This window comes from Lissotriton helveticus, chromosome 11 (assembly GCF_964261635.1).
Source record: "Lissotriton helveticus chromosome 11, aLisHel1.1, whole genome shotgun sequence".
NCBI classification, from domain to species: domain Eukaryota; kingdom Metazoa; phylum Chordata; class Amphibia; order Caudata; family Salamandridae; genus Lissotriton; species Lissotriton helveticus.
In genome coordinates, this window is record NC_136072.1 from 891252240 (window position 1) to 891272341 (window position 20102).

At 47.9% G+C, this 20102-nt stretch overlaps 2 protein-coding genes across 3 annotated transcripts in view; one reads left to right on the forward strand and one right to left on the reverse strand.

Moving 5' to 3' along the window:
• Positions 1-7898, forward strand: part of TESC (tescalcin) — a 468355-nt gene extending 460457 nt beyond the window's left edge. Inside the window, exon 9 of the mRNA XM_078667128.1 lies at positions 7889-7898. The gene's annotated coding sequence lies outside the window, so the exon portion shown is untranslated. The remainder of the gene's footprint in view (positions 1-7888) is intronic.
• Positions 1-20102, reverse strand: part of FBXW8 (F-box and WD repeat domain containing 8) — a 529940-nt gene that overhangs the window by 32703 nt on the left and 477135 nt on the right. The window lies entirely within an intron of this gene.

Below are 20102 nucleotides of genomic sequence, written 5' to 3' on the forward strand. Positions count from 1 at the left end.
AAGGGAAGGAAGGGAGGGTAGGTAACATTTAAAATTCATTTATATAACACATGACAATATTTTCGTACAGGCAAAAATACCCACTCAACTATACCACATTAAAATTAATTAAAAATGGCATCAAATTCAGCACACTTGTTTATAAGCTTTAGGGCTAAGAATCAATTTCTATTAATTTACGTCTCTTACACCACATAGCTAGCAAAAATTTAGAAAGTGCAAAAACAATAGGGCTCAGTGTACTGGTTTTAAAAATTCTAAAAGCATCCAAGCAATGTTTAAAACCCAGTTTTCTGCATAATGGTATCAGCCAATATTTTTTTGGTTTTGTGTATGCTGGACAAAAGAAGAGAACATGGAGTGCATCTTCTAAGTCCCAGCTGCAGCCCGGGCAAGACTTATTAGATTAGAGGAGGCCGTCCACTTGGATGTGACGGCCTTAAGGGGTAAAGTGCCATGTCGCCATTGGATAATAAGTTTCCGAGCTAAAATCGGGAAGACAACATCCATGAAGTCCTCGAAATAATAAGAATTTTTGAATTCAAAAAAGGAATTGGTGAAGGTGCCTGCATTAGGGGCCGTAGATAAAAGTTCCAGCTTTTGCCCTTTGTAGATTTTAGTGAACATTTTCCGTGAGATCCTGCCACAGGCCCTGTCTGGCTCTTCCCACATGGGCTGTAGTCCTAAACATAAAAGTTCATGCTTGATGAATGCGAGCCAGGGAATTTTGCCCACACAGTTAAGGCTCAGGATCTGTTTGAGTTCATCCCTGTAATTTAAGAGATCTGGAGTGGTCCATAGTCTGTGCCAGAACCTTAGAGGTTTTACTGTTAACTCATCTGCAATGGGCGTCAGTCCCAAGTCTAACCTCAGTGGTGTTAATGGGGTACTCTGGAGAAGCGATAATAATCGCCTTACAAATTTGGACTCAACTTTTGTGATTTCCGGGGCAGCACCACAGCTCACCTCCATATAGAGCAGCTGCCCTTGCTTGCGTCTTCTAAATCTCCAGGGCAGGACTCACTGGCCTAAAGCTTGAAGAGTTGGAAACCTTTGAGATGGCACCCGACAACTGTGAGAGTTTCATATGGGATTTCGCCTTCAGCTGTCCCCATGACAAATTTTCATGAAGTGTAACACCCAGGTACTGGAAAGTCGTGACCCTTTCCAGGCATACATCGCCCAATGATGGATTAGCACGAGTCGACACTGGCGGGTTAAAAATCATGAATTTTGTCTGGTCAGCGTTGATCTCAAGGCCTCTACTGCGACAAAAGTCCCCAAAACCATTCAGTATCCTCTGAATTCCCATGGGAGATTTGGATAGTAGGAGGGTGTCGTCCGCGAACATAATCGCCGGCACCCTCCTACCAGCCAGCCTTGGTGCGGCATTTTCGGCGATGCTGTCCAGATGTGAGATTACCACGTTGACGTAGAGGCAGAACAGGGTCGGTGCTAAGACACAGCCCTGTCTCACCCCCCTGTCAACGGGGAACCTTGGTGACAGCATCCCGTTCTTGCCACAACGGACCTGGGCAACGTTCCCCTCATGTAATCTCATGAGCAGTGCTAGAATCTGATGTGGAAGGCCCAGATCATGAACCTTTAAACAAGCTCTGAATTAAACAGCTGTCCGATTCAGGCACAAAGGGAGTTGGCGCCGAATCAGTATTCAACTACTGCCGTAGCAATGATTGGTTTCTGAAATGTTGTTTTCCTTACGTAGTTTGTTAGGATTTGCCATTGCTTCATTTTACGTGTGTGGGGGGAGAGCTGACGCCGAGACTCTAACCCGGTTCCCCAGTCCCACAGTCGGCAGCCCTGACAGTTATACCACACCCTCTGAGGTTGTGTGAAGCATGAAGTTACTCTCTAGACATATTAAGTACAAAGATCATTCACTTGCTTTCTGAGTGGGATACTCAATTTTGTACAGTTGATATTTGCAGGGATCACGTACAGCAGAATCACAGCCCGTGGTTGGTTTTTCAACATTTTACCTTTTTACGTCTTAACATTAAGGAACATGAAGGAACCAATATTAAAGTACTTTCTAAATGGTACCTTTAAACAAGCTCTGAAGTAAACTGCCGTCCGATTCAGGAATAAAGGGAGTTGGCGCAGAATCGGAATTGCAAATGATGAGGATATTGACGGCCCATGAGGGAGAGGGTCATAGATGAACACCATCGCTGATAGGTTTTCAATGTCATGTGATACGGGGGTAGCCAAATGGAAGAGCAATTTTGTTAAGTGACGTACAGTGACTCCCACAGAAGTAATGAAGGGAGGACCAGCAACATTTTACCTTTTTACGTATTAATATGAAGGAACTAATATTAAAGTACTTTCTAAATATTACCTTTAAACAAGCTCTGAAGTAAACAGCCATCCGCCATTGCTAAAAACCAGCATTGTGTGTGAGCAGCACTGCACTGCAGAGCTATGGTCGGACCGAGCACCACAATAATTATGAGCAAATCGCTTAATCTCCCCGTGCCTATTAAATAATCAATGTGTCATTAACTGGTGAGCCTCGGTTCCGGGACAAAACACGGGGAGAGACAAATAAAAAAAACACAACACATGTGGAGGGGCGAGACAGATGAGCAGTGACCTCCGAGCGAGAGGAGGTGGTGGGGGCGGGCTCCAAGGTTGTGATGCGGTTGAAGGGGATGGATGGGTCCATCACACGCTGCGTGAAGAGAAAGGTGGGATGGCCAACTAAAGCAATCACTAAGTGAAATCGCCTTGGATGAAACAAGCAGCCAAAGGCGGGACAATTTAATGGAATGGATCAATATAAAGCCAGCATTTCTAAATGCCATGAGAAAGAACCAGTGGCAATGGGTGATTGTGCTGAAACACCAACAGAAGAGATAAGAACAGGTCGATCGAAGCTCGACCTAAAAAGGCAGTGCTGGCTTGCTGAGAAAGTTTCTGCATATAAATTATTGCCAGGAAACAATGTTCAGTTTTCATTGATGGCGCATCAGGTTAAAACACGTTAGCATTTTCTTTAAAAGTCCTGGTTTGCACAAGTTAAAGTTGATCACTGTTCAACATCCTCTTTTAAATAGTATTGTAATGGTTTAAAGCTTTACTGAAGATGTTCTTTTACGTTATTTCCAGCACTGTTCCATATATATCTAAACTTTTTCTTTACAATAAAGTGCATATAGCAGACTTTTCAGAGAGCAACAGCAGTTCTTTCTTTATTTACACCAAGAAGTGAAAAAAGTTCAATATTGCGATTCCTGCTCCAGGTTCTACTACAAACAGGCTTGTACATCATGTTCATATCTGGTCACATTTGCTGGTGTATTAAAAGAAGATGTCAAATGACAGATGCTGTTTTCTGAGGGGCCTGTTTACTTTCATTCTCTGACTTAAAAGGGATAACGGTTTGTGCAAGCTTTGCTTTTTTTTGTTCCTTTTACTTTTTGACATTTGAATGGCTGCGTGGGCAGCGCTGTCATAGCAGTTTATTGTTACTTTTAGCCGAGTTTTTTTCCTGTTTAATTACCAACATTTTTTCCTGTGTAATTTCTTCAGTTTTTTAGGTCTTGCCTACGCAGCGCACATGTGCTGCATAGGAGGAGACCTCTTGATATCGGTTTGCTTTTTGGGCCAAAAACGTGCGTCCGTTGCATTGCTTTCAATGGCAACGCGTGCACATTTGCCGATTCCCTTGCGGTAGCGAGCTTTGAAACCATCTGTTTGTAATAAACAGATGGTTCCTGCTCCCTCCCGCAAGGGAAACAGGCACAGGCCCCCTCCTGGACCCTAAGCAGAGGCGCGTCACACAGCAGGAAAGGTGGTGGATCTCGCTCGCCTACTTTTTAGCACGTTAGCAGGAATGCTCAGTTCACTGCGCTTTACTCGTTCTATGCGCTAGCCTAATAAAGCATTTAAGTGACTGGTTGAACACTTTTTGGTATTTCCAGACAAAAATTGATATCAAAAGAAATTTGCAAGAATTTTCCAAAATAAAATAGGTGACAGTGAAAAGTTAGAGAAGGCAAGACTGATTTGGAAGAATTGACTCGTAGGCCCAATATTCGGGTGTAAAGCACCAAAAAACTGGACAGTGGATCAATCCTTCTTACGGCACCAAACATCAGAAATACTTTCCATATCTTAACATAAATCGGAAAAATCTTTGTGTGCAAAACTTTAACAGTGCCCTCTGTCCAAAAGCACCACCCTTACTATAGGGTCAAACAAATATTTTACAAGATGTATCAAAGTTGCACCACCTCATAATTTAGTATACTCAATCAATTATGTACAGTTCAATCAATGAATACAAATTCCTTCTCCTGCGATTTTTGTGTGTATTTTTCTTCTTTTTATTTGTTCAATCACAGCCAACGCGTTTCGTTCTGAAACCAGAACTTCTTCCGGGCGTATAGTGTTCTTTGTCGCAAATGCCGCTATACGATAATATTATTTCCTCTGCAGACGCGTAAAAGAGAAGATCCCCATACTTCATGTGGTCCCTTCCATAGTCTTCTGGAAGAGTGTAATCCAATTCCGTTTTGTTTTACTTTTCTCTTTTTTCTTTTATTAATTGGTCCATATATTTATAGCAAGCAATAGTCTTCCTTTTGCTCGTATATATATTTCAGAAATGTTTCCGAGAGGTGAATTATATACACTTCCCAGACCCGGCATCCATTATAAGTCTTAAATATCGGTCCGGCCTCTCCTCAAGTTTTCGAAAGAAACCGCCAAGTCCGCAATAAAATAGGTGACAGTGAAAAGTTACAGAAGGCAAGACTGATTTGGAAGAATTGACTCGTAGGCCCAATATTCGGGTGTGTTCATTCAGCAGCCCCATTAACTCTTTCAGAACTGTACTGTAGCCTCTCAAATAGATTAACGCTTAGTCTGCATCGAGAGAGACAATGTGCCACTGCCCATATGCTTGTATGCCCCAGTCTAGAACACGGCAGCGTAGCCTGCACGCCAGGGGCTTCATGGCCAAGGCAAAAAGAAGAGGCGATAGGGGGCATCTGTGTCTTGTTCCTCGTTCTACAACAAAAGAGGGAGAAAAAATGCAGCCCGCCTTGACTCCGGTCCGAGGCTTTGCATATACTATCCTCACCCATCTCAAAATATTAGGACCCATGCCAAAACGTGCCAACCTAGCATAGCCTGAGTATGTGGTGCCTATCACCGTGCCTCTCCAATGCTTGCGCAGTGAAGCGAGGGTGTGCGTTGTGAGGTTTGTTTCCTGGATCAGTTCAATTGTGATCTTATGGCTGCGTAAATATCAGTAAATCTTGTGGCGTTTAATACAACCGGCTAAACCCCTTATATTCCAGGTTATTAACAGATAATTATTACCCGTGATCTTTCGTTATGGATGCTGAGAGTGAGAAAAAAAAACCTGTACCTGCCCTCGAACAGCAACCCGTGTAGGCCAGAGCGTCACCCCTCCTTCAAACCCTGGATTTTTGTTGCCGCTATAGTGTGCGCATTGTGCATATTGTATGATTTAACGGAACAGACAGACTGCAATAAACATTTGTAATGCCAAACTCCCCCTTTCAGGCCAACTTACCAACAGGCAATAGGCTATCTGCACTGAAATGCAATTAAACAAAACTATGAATAAAATAAAATAAAAAAGGGGGTAGGAAAGGTAATATATATGTAAGGATATTTTGTAGAGAGAGAGTATTAAAAGAGCAGAGAGAGAGAGGGGGAAGAAAAACCAGAGAGGTGCTATATCAGCCACTTATCGTGCGTGGGGGCACGGCTGTTCTTCGAGGTCGGCTGCATAATGGCCGCCATAACAGTTGGTGTCTGCCATGGCGAATTTCCATGGTTGCTGCACACAGGCATGCAGCTTGAATCCTGCGGTTGTGATGCATGAGTGCCCTGTTGTTTGGGGTCATTGGGCTTCTCGTCAGGAGATCACCCAAGCTCTTCAGCAGTCTGTGTGGGTTGACTATCGGTGCTCCCTCCATCAGCGCTGCATGTTGTGTGTCCGTCAGTTGGAGTGTTTGGTCTGGAATCGTGTCCAAGACTGACTCAGATCTTGAGGGGTGGTGAAGTTGCCAAGGTGTTCCGTCTGTTTGATGTTTTTTTCCCTTACCTTTGCTGCCTGGGCTTTGGTTGGTCTTGGTGCTCGCCCTTTGCCAAGATTTCTATGTGTGCCTGCACTTTTTAATGGTTGACGAGGTTTCCGTCAAGGCTGCGTTTGGAGTATGGGCGAACCCATTCTGGTTTATCCAAGACCATGCCTCCTCAGGAGTAGAACAAAGGATAGTGCTGTCTTTGTGCCGGATGTGCAGCTTAGCGGGATATTGCAGTGAATATTGGATTTCATGTTCCCAGAGGCATCTTTTAACTTCCAGATAATAAGATCTATGGCGTTGCAGTCAACGGGAGGTCCGGGTAAATGTGTACCATTGCATTTTCGATTGCCATGGTCCCTGGGCCTGTGTCACTTGAAGGGAGGGTTACACGAGCGGGGGGGCACCCGGCACTCTATGTGCCTGTTCAATTGAAAAACATTTGGAGAACTTGCCATCAAGGATATCCGTGGAGAACCAAGTCTAAAGATATAACTCTATACTTTGGCCTTGGATCCGCTGCGGCAGACCTACTATGCAAACGTTATTTCTGCGGGATCTTCCCTCCTGATCCTCTGCCTGGCTCTCCAAGTATTCAACCTCTTTTTGGAGAGACCTGATCTGGTCTGTATCTGTTGACACAATGGGCCACAGAGTTGCCAACGCCAACTCTGATTCCTCTACTCTGTCCTTTAGTTTCTTGTGGTCCTCCCGTTGGAATCCCATTTCGGCACAGAGCAAATCTATTTTGAGACCTAATGTGGACTTGATATCTAATATCGCTGCTATTAACTCGTCGACTCGATGCCAGTGGTCAACGGGTTTCAGGGACGCTGCTTGCAGGTGACCACTGTGCCAGTTGCCTAGGGCACTGCGTCAGTCAGCTGTGACTGCGCCTTGCCTGTTCTTAGCTTTCCTGTTGTGCAGCTGTATACTGGGACGTCGAGTGGTCGGTTGGTATCGCTGGCGATAGTGGCCACCCTAAAGCACTAGGACTGGCCCTCTTTTGTTGAAATGTGTGCAGGTCAGGCATTAACCTTGCAGCTTTTATTTGGAAGAGTGAGCGCCTCCTGCAGTGATGCTAGAAAACTGAGTGCTCCAGGGTGTACTGATCTTGATTGGACACTCATGTGCGATCGATACAGTTGGCAGGTCATATATATCCTGTCTGGTTGTGATGCAGTAGGCCCCAATGGGCAGTGGCTAAGAGTATTGTGAATGCAGGAGGCTCGGGAAGGGAGTCATTCAGGAGTGACGTTGTTGTTCTTTTACATGATTTTAAGTGTGCATCCCTTTTTTATACGTGGACTCTAAATTACTCTTGGGTTCTGTATGACTCTTGTGCAGTGTCGCTGAGAAGAAGGGCTCTTGTTGCGGTCCGGTAATCTCGCCTCTGACTTGTTCTGGTGGCTAAAGCTGCACATCCGCCCTCATGAAGCACAGACCTCTGAGTCGATTTATATGGAGGGCCACTGGGCCAGCTCCCACAAGCTGTCGCATCAGGGTCAGCCTGCACGTGCCCAACCCCCAGACGTGTTTCCACGCATGCAGAGCCGCACAATGGCAATTAGCGGCCCTCAGGGGCCTTTGATGTGCCTATATGTTGACGGAGGTGGGGGGGGTCTTGTGCGTTACCTCACAGTCTTTTATAGGGGACTGACTCCGTCCACCTCTCCCACCTGTGCATCTCGAAAACAGGCAACAATTATGCTGATTGAGCTATGCCCAGGCTTCTCTTAAGGTCCCTGGTCAGTCCGTTTCCAGGTATGTAGCAGCAAAATAAAATCTGGCCTGGTGCACTCACAACACGAGCAATGAAGGCAATCACCTCGGTGTCTCTCACTCCCTTGCAAGTGTTATGGATATGGGCCTCGGGTGCTCACTATGCCCATCGCGGTTGCAGCCCCATGTACCTCAGCAGGGTGATGGATGGGTTCAGTGGTGGCCTGTAGGGTTCCGAGCACTCACCGCCAGCAGCTGCAGGTCGAGTCGCGGCAGGCCACAAGGCGTCCAGGCCCCCGCTCACAGTCACTCGGGGGGCCCTCGTGATTCCTGAATTTCTCCGGTGCGGGCAGCTCTCACCTCCTACTGTAGCACCCCTCGTCCAGCTTAGTCAAAAGGGCACCTCGGTCCCCTCTCAGGAGACGTGGGTAGGCGGGAGCCAAAGATTTTGTTACAAGCAGTCGCTCCCTGCCATGGACGAGAACGGTTCCACTCCCCAGCTACTGGCTACGCGAGGCCGGGCCATGCCCAGTCAATCTCCCTACACAAGGCCGCCACTCAGAAAGCCTCGCACACTCAGCTCCGGTGCCAGCAGTCCCGATTTGCCAGGGTCTCTACAATGACCAGTGGTGTCGTACACCGATTGTCGCAATGTAATGCAGGCAGTAAAACACATTTATCAGGATTTTAGAGTGCCTAATGCGGAGCAGTTTACAGTGCATCCGTCCTCGCCCCCATCTTGGCCATGCCCCCCCACTATCATTTTATCGTTTAATGAACTTTTTTTAACACCAAGTTTCCGAACTCGCCCTCCGTTGGTTGTCTGTGCTGGCTTGCCCTTTAACTCAGTCACTCCCCTCCGTTCGTGTCCGTGTTGGCTTGCCTCCACCCTCCCTTCCTCCTTCGGTTGTCTGTTTTGCCCTGACTCCTCCCTTCCTCCGGTTGTCCATGTTGGCCCCCACCTGACATAACAACAAAAAACGCTATGTCGCTGTCTTCACTGATTGCGTCATAACACTGTTTTCCGCACAGCCTCTGCCCTCATTGTTGCCTGCAACTCTTTCATCGGTTTACCTACCACCCTGCTCTCCTTCCTGCTAGCAATAAATCGAAAAGCGCTATGACGCAGCCAGCTGTAACTCTACCTGCTGTCATAGTACATTTTTTTTTCTAGCTTTCATTCATGCTGCACAGCAGCTGTGATGCTGTACACCATGCCTGAAAAAACATTGAAAAGCCTGTACCTCCCATAAGTGAGACCTATTGAACAAGTTACTTACCTTCGGTAACAATATATCTGTAAATAAACATTAGTTAGTGATAGATTCCTTACCTTAGATTTACCCCTAGGCGTCAGACTGGATCCGGAAAGTTTTTGTCAGCAGTACCCCTGTGCGTCGGTAGGCATAGAGGCATAGTCGTGCGGCTCCTGGTACGTCACTAGCGTCGTAGTTGCTGAGATGACATCGCTGGAACTACTTAGACGCGCCTACGCGAGCTGACGTCAGTTCTGTACACCACTTTCCGCACCAGGAACAGCAATGCAAGATACTGACCACTGGTGCATTGAAACTAGGGCCCTGAAAGAGATGACCTTAACCCTAGAAATCAGTTTGAAGAACGGTGAGGATGGGTGGGCGGTAAGGTATGTGTCACTAACTAATGTTTCTTACAGATATATCGTTACCGAAGGTAAGTAGCTCGTTCATCTGAAAGAAACACGTTAGTGATACATTCCTTACCTTAGAATAGATACTCCAACAATACCAACCCCAGTAGTGGGTCTGCGAACAAAGATCTCACCAGAAAGTCTCGGAGAACAGAACGGCCAAAGAAGCTGTCTCTCCGGACTTGACTGTCAAGGCAATAATGCTCAGTAACAGTGTGAAGCAAGGCCCACGTGGCTGCCTGACAGATGTCTTGCAGGGGCACACCACATCCCTATGCAGTAGGAGCTGTTGTCGCTCTGGTAGAATGGGTGCGCAACCTCGTTGGAGGTTCCTTTTAAGCCAGGGAATAACAGGCCTTGATTCACAAGACGACCAAGCGGGAGATATTCCTCTTGTGTACAGCCCGCCTTTCTTGGTGCCCACGTAGCCAACAAACAGCTGGTCATCCACCGGGAACTGTTGTGTGCGATTCAGGTAAAAAGTGCCCAGAACAGAGCCCTGCTGGGCCAGAGAAAGAAGGAACAAAAGGACTTCTAAAAGAGGGGCAGAAAGGGGATCCACAGCCTTTGTAGTGCACCTTGCCACAAATGTGTTCCCCCTGCAGGCGTATACCGATTTAATGGAGGGACGCCTGGCTGCCAGAATGATATCACAGACTTCAGGAGGCAAGTCAAAATGAATCAACTGTCGCCGCTCAATCTCCACGCATGTAGGTGGAGGCTGGATAGGTTCGAGTGGAGGACTGCCCCCTGCTGCTGCGACAGAAGATCCTCCCAAAGAGGCAGTCGGATCGGGGGATAAATGCTCATACTGAGTAGCTCGGGATAGCAAATTCTTCAAGCCCAGTCCGGGGCCACAAGAATGACTTGGGCCCCGGATGCGCCTGATCTTCTTCAGCACTTTGGGCAGAAGTGGTATAGGCGGAAAGGCATACAATAGACCGCAGTTCCACTCGTGACGAAAAGCATTTTAGGGCGAGTGCCGCCTTGTAAATTCCAACGCGCAGAAGTGATGACATTGCGCGTTCTCTTCGGTGGTGAATAGATCTAACCAAGGTTCTCCCCACTGTTGAAATAGACCTTGCATCACCTCCGAGTGAAGATGCCATTCGTGATCCATCATGCACCTGCGGCTGAGTTCGTCCGCCCTGGCATTCAAAGAACCTTCCAAGTGTTGAACCGTCAAGGAAATGCCTTGACGTTTCAGCCATGTCGAGAGACGCAGAGCCTCCTGACAGAGTGCACGACCCCACCCCGCCTTGCTTACTGCAATACCACATGGCGGTGGTGTCTTCTGTGAACACCTGCACTGCTCTCCCTTTGATAGAAGGAAGGAAAGCTTTCAGTGCAAGCAGGATCGCCCCGAGCTCCAGAAGATTGAAATGGAGCCTTGACTCCGCCCGGAGCCAGATGCCTCTGATCCTCGCCTCTCCCATCTGACCGCCCCATCCCAGGAGGGACGCATTTGTCACCACTGTGTGCTCCAGTTGGGGAAGGGAGAGGGATCTGCCACTGACCCAACGCTGGTTTGTGAGCCACCACTGCAATTGTTGCACAGTGCCCTCTGAGATCTGGACGTACTCGGACAGGTCCCCTTGATGCTGAGCCCACTGGAACTTCAGGTCCCACTGCAGAGCCCGCATATGCCACCTGCCATGACTGATCAGCAGGTTACAAGAGGCCATGAGGCCCAGCAGCCTCAAGGTCATCCTGACCGAAACCCAGGACAAGGGCCGAAAGATCGGAATCATAGCCCAAATGTACTGGACTCGCTGTTTGGAAGGATAAAACCGAAACTGTGCCCTGTCCAGAACCACTCAGATAAAAAGGAGCTTCTGATAGTGAATCAGGTGCGACTTCGACACGTTGACGGAGAATCCCAGCAAATGCAGGAGGTCGGCCGTAGTCTGGAGGTGGGAGACAACTGCCTGGGGCGAGCCCGCCTTCAACAGCCAGTCGTCAAGATAGGGGAAGACTGAAACCCCTGATCTGCGCAGATGAGCTGCGACCACCGCCATCACTTTTGTTAACATCCATGGGGCACTGGCAAGGCCAAAAGGGAGCACGGTGAACTGAAAGTGCTTGTGGCCTACCATGAACCGCAGGTAACGCCGGTGGGCCGGCAGGACGGGGATATGCAAATAATCGTCCTGCAAGTCCAAAGCTACCAACCAGTCTTGCGGGTCTAGGGCAGACAAGACCTGAGCAAGTGTGAGCATCTTGAACCTCTCCTTCCGGAGGAAGCGATTAACGTTCCGAAGGTCTAAGATAGGATGCAGACCCTTGTCCTTCTTTGGAACTAGGAAGTAGTGGGAGTAACAACCACGACCTACTTCTGGCGTCAGAATGCGCTTGATGGCCCCCTTGGCCAAGAGGGCCGTTACTTCGTGCTGAAGATGTGCCAAGTGATCCCCCAACATGCTGTGGGACTGAGGTGGCATGGCTGGAGGGGTAGTCTCGAAGGGGAGGGAGTGGCCCCGTCGGACTTTCTGCAGAACCCACCTGTCCGAACTGATGGTGCGCCAGTGGGGGAGGTGATGGCGAATCCTGCCACCCACTGGTGTTTGGTAGCCCTGAAACACCGGACTAGGAAGGTTTGGAGGTAGTGGCAGCAGGGGAGGTGGTGGATTGACCCGCCCACTGGCCCCGTGACTCACCTATGCAGTTCTTACGTACAAGGCTGTGCTGAGACTGTTGCTGTGCACGCCTGTGACTTTGAAACGAACGTGTCTGGGCGCCCCTTCCTTGGCCATGAAAGGAGCAAAAAGCAGAAGCGGAAGGAGTGCGTGTGGCTGAAAGGCCTAAGGACATGGCCGTAGCCCGTTAAAACACTCCAACGCACTATCTGCCTTGTCACCGAAAAGGCGAGTGCCATCAAAGGGCATGTCCATCAGAGTGTTCTGGACATCCCCGGACAAGCCAGTTGTCCTCAGCCAGCCAGGCGTGGCGGCGTAGCGCCACTGTCGTGGAATTTGCCCTGCCCAGCAAGTTGGCGTGTCAAGGCCACAACGAACTGTGAACTTGGCTGCGTCTCTCCCCTCAGCAATAGCTTGGGAGAGCACCGTCCGGATCGCCTCGGGACACTGCGGTAGCACCTGCGCAACCATGTCCCACACTAAATGGGAATAATGGCCCAAAGGCATGCGGTGTTCACAGACCGCAGCCCTGAAATGGCGGAAGTAAACAGTTTTTTTCCAAACTGTTCCAGTTTCTTGGATTCCCTGTCCGGAGGTGCGGAAGGGAATGCGCTTGGGGACGCAGAGGCTTGGACAACCAAGCTCTCAGGGGTTGGGTGTTGGGAGAGGAAAATGGGGTCGCCCGGGGCAGGGTGAAGGCGTCGGACTACGTTCTTATCCACAGGAGCCCCTGTGTTGGGCCTGGACCAGGTGCCCAAAAGAACGTCCGAAAGTGCGTCATTAAAGGGCAGAAGCGGCTCCGTAGAGGAAGACGCTGGCCGGAGCACTTCTGTCAGGAGGTTAGTCCTCATGGCCACCGTAGGGAGCTCGAGGTGGAGCACCTCGGCTGCCCTACGCAACACCACAGAATATGTGCTACCCTCCTCGGTAGCCACGGTAGAAGGATATCTGTGCCAGGTTCTGGAGTAAAATCCATGTCACCTGCATCCTCCAATTCCTCTGTACAGTCCGGGTTTAACTAGCACTGGGATGCGAGAGGGTCCTCAGGCCCCTCCCAGTCTTCCCCTTCCTCCCCAACCTGACGGGCAGGCGGAAAAGAGGTAGGCGGAAGGAGAAAGGAATAATAATTCCCCATTGGCGTCGGTATCGGCATCGATCAACACCGGTCCGGCGCCGTCTCCACGTCGGGGTGGAAGCCGGGGACGGTGTTGGCCATGGAGCTGGCTGACGCTGGTGGAGGTGCCGCAGATGTCGAAGTAGGTCGCACGAGGCAACCCGACATCGGCTGGGATACATGCATGGATCCATGGGGGACTCGCGGCGTCAAGACAGGTGTCGTCGACGATGTCGGGCCGGAGCCGGCGACGAAGAAGAGCGAGGACCACCAGTCGGACCCGCAGGGGCCCGAAGGCATTCCGACAGGGCCCGATGGGCCAAAAAGGCAGGCAATGGCTGACAGGAAGTCCTGTAGCTGGGCCGGAGTCGCTAATGGACCCGGGAAGGGCGAGTAGGCCGTCGGCAACTGCACAGGCTCCGCCGGAGCCGCGAGGGTGGCACCACCCGCGTCCTCAGCCATGTCAAATGACAGACTAGGGAAAGGCGAAGAGCGACGATGCTTCTTCGACTTCTTGTGCTTCGCCTTACCTGACTTTGAGTGCGAAGACTTCGACGAATGATGGTGGTGGTGGTGGCTCCGTGACCGGTCCCTTGACCTCTAATGGGACCGGGACCTTGAACGGCGCGGAGCAGACTCCCGGGCCTCCAGCAACTTTCGGGACTCCTCCCGCAAAGTTTTCGGAGCCATGGCCCGGCACTCAAGGCATGACTCGGAGTCGTGTCGTGCCCCAGGCAGTAGAGACACGGTGCGGATTCGTCACCGACATTGTGCGGGGACAAGCCGCGCAAGAATTAAAACTGGGCATACCTGTACGTACACCACGAGTCAAAGACTCAAAAAATAGAGACAAAAAAATCCCAAAAGTAACGCAGTCAAAAAGTGACTGGGGTTACCGCTCTCTCCAGATCTCCGCTTGCTGTCGCGGAAAAAGAAAGAACTCCCATCAGCACGCCTGGGCACGTCGAAGTAGCTCCAGCAATGTCATCTCAGTGACTACGGCGACTACGACGCCAACGACGTACGCAGAGCCGCACGACGACGCCTACCGACATGCAGGGTTACTGCTGACAAAAACTTTCCAGATCCAGTCTGAGTGCCTGGGGCTAATTCTAAGGTAAGGAATCTATCACTCACGTGTTTCTTTCAGATAGCTTTGCCAATGCTTGTTTTTATTGCACTTCGACCACTGAAAGGAAATGCATCTCCACAAACGTCAGACAATCGGAACGGGTGTGTTGCACATTTCCAACTGCATTTACAAATAAACACAAAGCAGTAAAAAGCACCTCATAACCCACCGCATCTAGCTTTACTCTGTCACTGTAGCACTCACTGCCTTCGACCCTGTACAGAGCTCCGCTGTCTTTTCGTTTACTTCACGCTATTGAAATACCACATGCATGCATATCAGTGCTTTAAATGGGCCGGTACTCACCGGTACCGAGTACCTGCACTTTTTCATTTTCTCCCCTTGAGTACCAGCACTATTCCTAGAACGAAGAGAGTACCGGTACTCCTAGGGACCTGACTTTAACCTAGGCAGTGCTTTCATCACTTAACTGATACCAGGGAAGCACATTTAACAAGCACAGCACGGAACTAATCACAGGAGCTCGTCACCAGAACACAGGATGAGCTGCTTTGGAAGTCATCAGGGCAGGGGTGTGTCTGCAGAGTGATTAGCATGTCCATTGAGCTTTCACAGTGGGGCTGAGAGGGGGCTGTAAAAGCTAATAGGTGGTGGTGAGACACACTGTTCAGGATAGAATATTTCATGGTCAGAACAAAAGAACGTTTGCTAATGCTTTCACCATCGCCACACATCTGAATTGCCTACTTGCATGTGTAAATGAGAAGGGATCTTGTTACCAAACTCGCTGATCCCGATTTTATGGACCTTGAACAGATGGGAAGTCCAGTGAAAAATATAAAATGCTCATTAAACTGAGGTCATATTTTGATTCAGAAAGACCATCTTGCCATTTATAATGTGATTTGAAATCTGTTCCTTTTCTTTTTAATATTTATTTCATCAACAAATGCAAGAATGCATTTGACATTTAGTATAGCGAGTGTATAGGCCGGGCATATAAGATAAATTACTAGCTGATTTAACACATGTGGGATCATGGTGTATATTTTTGTCCCAGATAGTGCAGTCAGATCAGCCCAGTAGAAACTTTATTCTTTCTGATATCAAATCTCGAGCGTGATTACTCCTTCCGCCACTCATTTTCAACCACATAAAATGGAATGTTGAAAGGCTGACCCACCAACAGCAATATGAAATGAAATGAAAAAAGAATTTGTTTAGCACACGTTCACCAACGGCTTCTTGGCGCTTTGGACAGCAGAGGAGGAACTGCTAGTTAGTAACCTGAGCAGGAAGATGACTAATACTAAGACATTATATAACTAATCATTATATCACTAATATCTGTCAGCATTTCTCATCCAGTAGCAGGGAGGGAATATATGCTGCTCACTAAAGTTAAACAAAGTATGTCTCTTCGAGAGTAAGCTGGTTTCCAGGTTTGACAAAAACACCCTCTAGTGGCGAGAATGAAAAGAGTGCCCGATGAATTCCTCTCTTTTTGCAGGTGCGCATTTAGTGAGATCCAGAAAGCTGAGGCCCTTCCCATAAGTAAGTGAGCTTGGGGCTTCATAAGTAACAACCATGTAGATAACTCTGGAGGTTAATGCACTTGCTAAAAAGATCTGTGTGCATTATAATCAAAGGTTCAACTTACCATAAAATTGCACAGAGTATCAATGTGTCTGCTGGAAAGCACAGCATGCAACATATAAATCACATATTAGGTTTTTTTATGTAGCATGGTTGATTACTGTTTTTGTTGCATAGAGTCTTGTGTTACCTGCAAGTCAAAAGTTAACATTCTTGTAATAAAGCTTAGTGAATTATGACCCTGCAGCATGGACCTGCCTGCAAACAAGAAGGCATGTATTTAGAACCTCGCAGTTTTTTTCTCCATTTTTTCTTCTTTTAAGGTTGCTAAAAAAAAGTTACTTTGGGTAGTAATATAGACGTATTAGTGAGTGCCGTATATATAGTTATTAGTGAGATAACTAATGGACGTATGCATTCGACATTCTAACAATGCATGCAAATTTCGTGCACACACCCATGGCAAGGTCAAAAAGCTAACCCCGCCCCTTGTTGCACCGCCCGTGTGCCCATCTTAAACTCCGCCCACTGCTCCTTTTGATGAGTACCTGCACTTATTTTTTTACATTTAAGCACTGATGCATATATTACACATTCCAACATGAAAACTTGTTAAAGCTACCGTAGAATGTAAATTTGTGTTTTGATACCCTTTTGACAACATTTTTATGGTTGTGCGGCTCAATTTGATCATGAGAGGCACAATGCATGTGATGGGCGAGTTTGACCTAAGAAGCTAATTTAACTTAATTAAGAAACTCGTTTGCAAACCGATCCTGGCAGCTCGTACAATAACTGTGATAGACGAAAGCTTGCTGCGCCATCTAGTGGATTTTAAAGTTAGGGACGCGGCCAAGCTGCAGTAGAACGCGTATTATTTACGCAAAACGCCACTTAAGTAAAACGTTGCTTAGGCAAAATCAAAACATTAATTATGTTCCATCATCAGCTGGCCCCAGGAAAATCACGGATACACTCCGACCCAGTATGGATTCCACCGATCATTAGGTCAACCCGTTGCTCTCTCTCCCTTTATACCAAAATGACTCCTAATTCCTCTGAATTTTGCAAATGTTCGCTGCGGTGCCAGCTGTATCCCCCGTTACCAGCGGCCTTGCAACGGCGCTCTGGGTCTGACCTCCACTGACCTGCTGTTTATCGGAGCACTTTGAAAGCATGTAAACATCAATAAAACATAAGGTACATGGATCCAAAAAAACAAAGGTGAATATATGAGGATTCCAATTCTGTCATTATTGGGCATTCACCTTAAAGTAACAGCTGGGATAAGAAGGGCACTGTGACTCGGGTTCCCAACAGGACTACTGGGGGGAGATCTCTGGAATAATAGCTCCTTGAGTTCCTGCCTAGTGGAAATATAAATGATCACGGTAAAGTTCCCTTTGAATGAAGCAAGCCGTTATACACGCATCAGCTACCGCCCTCTGCAACCTCTCCACACTCACTCATCTACTCGGGTGACAGTATTGTATTGTAATTGTAGTTACATAGCACTTCATGCCCCCTTTGAAGTGCCACTGTGCATTTTAGTAGTCAGCTACATCATGAACTGGTTGAAGTGCTACAATGTAGTGTGGCCTATGAGAGAAGGTGCCTGAGTGACCAGAGTGGTACACTTATCCCCGCCTGAGGCTGCGTCGCTTAGGTCTGCACTGGAAGAACAGCCGTGATGAATTCCCCATAGAAGCCATCCAGGGGGGTTGTTTATATTTCAGAAACACGCTATGATGGCATGACACGCAAATTACAGAGAAATAATGAAACTGACAGGGGGAGGATTGAGCATAATTTAGTGCAATGATCACCCAAAAGGCTAGGGGTATTGGAAGTGTATTCATGATATCCACCCCTTGGAGCCGATTTACACTGCAGAGGATGGTATACACTCCATCAGTGTGACAGAGTATTTTAATTCACCTCCCTGAATACCCATCCTGAGTACCCATACTCCAGATTTAGACATGGCGGCCGGGCCAGCAGACATCCCTTACATTGTCAGGAACAGTCATCCGAGCGGTTCGTGCCATTCTAATAAAAGTTTGAAAGATGGCTCAGTCAACATGACAGTAGAGTCCGCCAAACTTCACCTGTTTTTAAATTTTCAAATACAAAATCCCAACCCAGGATTTTATATTTTTAAAATAAAAACCAAAACAAATGACCTGCAGCGCGGCGGTTTCTACAATGCTGTGTGGGTCCTTTTGCAGTTTTGACTGGAAGTGACTCAGAGTGACCAGTGGTCATTTGATCGCCCACTCTAAATCGGGTGGGCAGTCTGGTGACCAAAGCTCCGATGTCCCTTACTCTGTCAGGCTGTCGGAGGTGTGTGCCAGCGGCAGAGACGGAGCAGTCTCTGTCACTGGAATACTGAAGTTCTGGGTCTCTCGAAATGAGGCGGGAGGAACTTCAATCTGGCAGAGAAGGTACTCTGTTGCGATAGAGCACCATCACCACCAAACTTTACATCAGAGCCTTTAACCAATAGTGACATCATGGTAGACCCCGCTTTTAGCACCCCAATAACCTACTACTTACTCCGGCTGTTCTAGATGAAGGGCAGGAAGTGAAAATTAAAGAAAGTAAATAGGGCACGAAGGGCTTGTTTAATTTCAATTCTTTTTAAGTTCAGGAAAAGGTTTATTTGAAAGATTAATATGATCACAAAAACAATACTTTGCATAAGCAATCAATTACCAAAGCATAAACACAAGAAAGAGTAATAAAGAATGATAACGATATACAATAACTGTTGAAGTAGTAAAAAGATAACATAGAAGATGATATGAATACGGTCAAAGGTTCACAAGAATCGTAAAATTTAATTTCAATTCTTGCCAATGAATTGATGACCTAAGACAATGGGTCATTAAGAAAAACAAAGGTCCAGAGCTTAGAAGAATAGTGTAATTATATTATATAGACCACAATAGGCTACTATATGTTTTCCTTGCCCAGCCGGGAAGGAATTTTAATGTTAATTAATTCAAGTGTTTTTAAGGATTTAAATACATTTTTACAACAAACAATTTTTGCTGTGAGGCACAATCCTGCGCCGTACTTAAAAGTTGAGAAATAGAGAGAGAAAAAAAAAGGAAAAAATGAAAAGAAGGTACTTCAGGCAACAGAGAAGGGAGCAACCTGGGCACTGTAAGGGTCAAAAAAATATATCAGTGTTTCCCAGAGCAGAACATACAAACAGTAATACACAATGGTCCACAGTATGTCTACTAAGAAAGGTCGACGTTTCGATCCCGCGCTCTAATTACAAGGGGATCATCATCAGGACTTTAAACACATTAATTGCCTGGTGAAACAATGCGCCTCAATGAGGGCTCGTGGTGGCTTCAAGGCACTCGTGAACACGTTGTGTTTTTCTGGTGCTCCCGGTTTGAATGGAACGTGGGAGTCTGCTTGGGGCGCAAGGAGGAAGTACGGGTCGGTGGGGCGCCCGTTTGTTTTGTTCCTCCGGTTGATGCGCGGAAAGGGAACTGCAAATTATCTGACGGTCGAAATTGGATGAATCGATCCGCGGATGGTGAGGAACCAGCTGAGGGCCAAGCAAGATGCACCTCAAATAATGGGGATTCAAGGATCGGCGGTCGATACCATTAATTCGATCCGCGAGTTGGGAGCAGGTTCCGATGCAAGCAGGTCTTGTGGGGAACCAACTGAGCCTCCAGGCTCCCCATCCCGTGTGGAACCGACAGCCAGACCTGCTCGCATCGGGACCTTGCTCCCAACTCGCGGATCGAATTAACGGTATCGACCGCCGATCCTTGAACCCCTATCATTTGAGGCGCATCGAGCGTGGCCCTCAGTTGGTTACCCACAAGACCTGCTTGCATCGGAACCTGCTCCCAACTCGCGGATCGAATTAACGGTATCGACCTCCGATCCTTGAATCCCCATTATTTGAGGTGCATCTTGCTTGGCCCTCAGCTGGTTCCTCACCATCCGCGGATCGATTCATCCAATTTCGACCGTCAGATAATTTGCAGTTCCCTTTCCGCGCATCAACCGGAGGAACAAAACAAACGGGCGCCTCACCGACCCGTACTTCCTCCCTGCGCCCCAAGCGGACTCCCACGTTCCATTCAAACCGGGAGCACCAGAAAAACACATCGTGTTCACGAGTGCCTTGAAGCCACCACGAGCCCTCATTGAG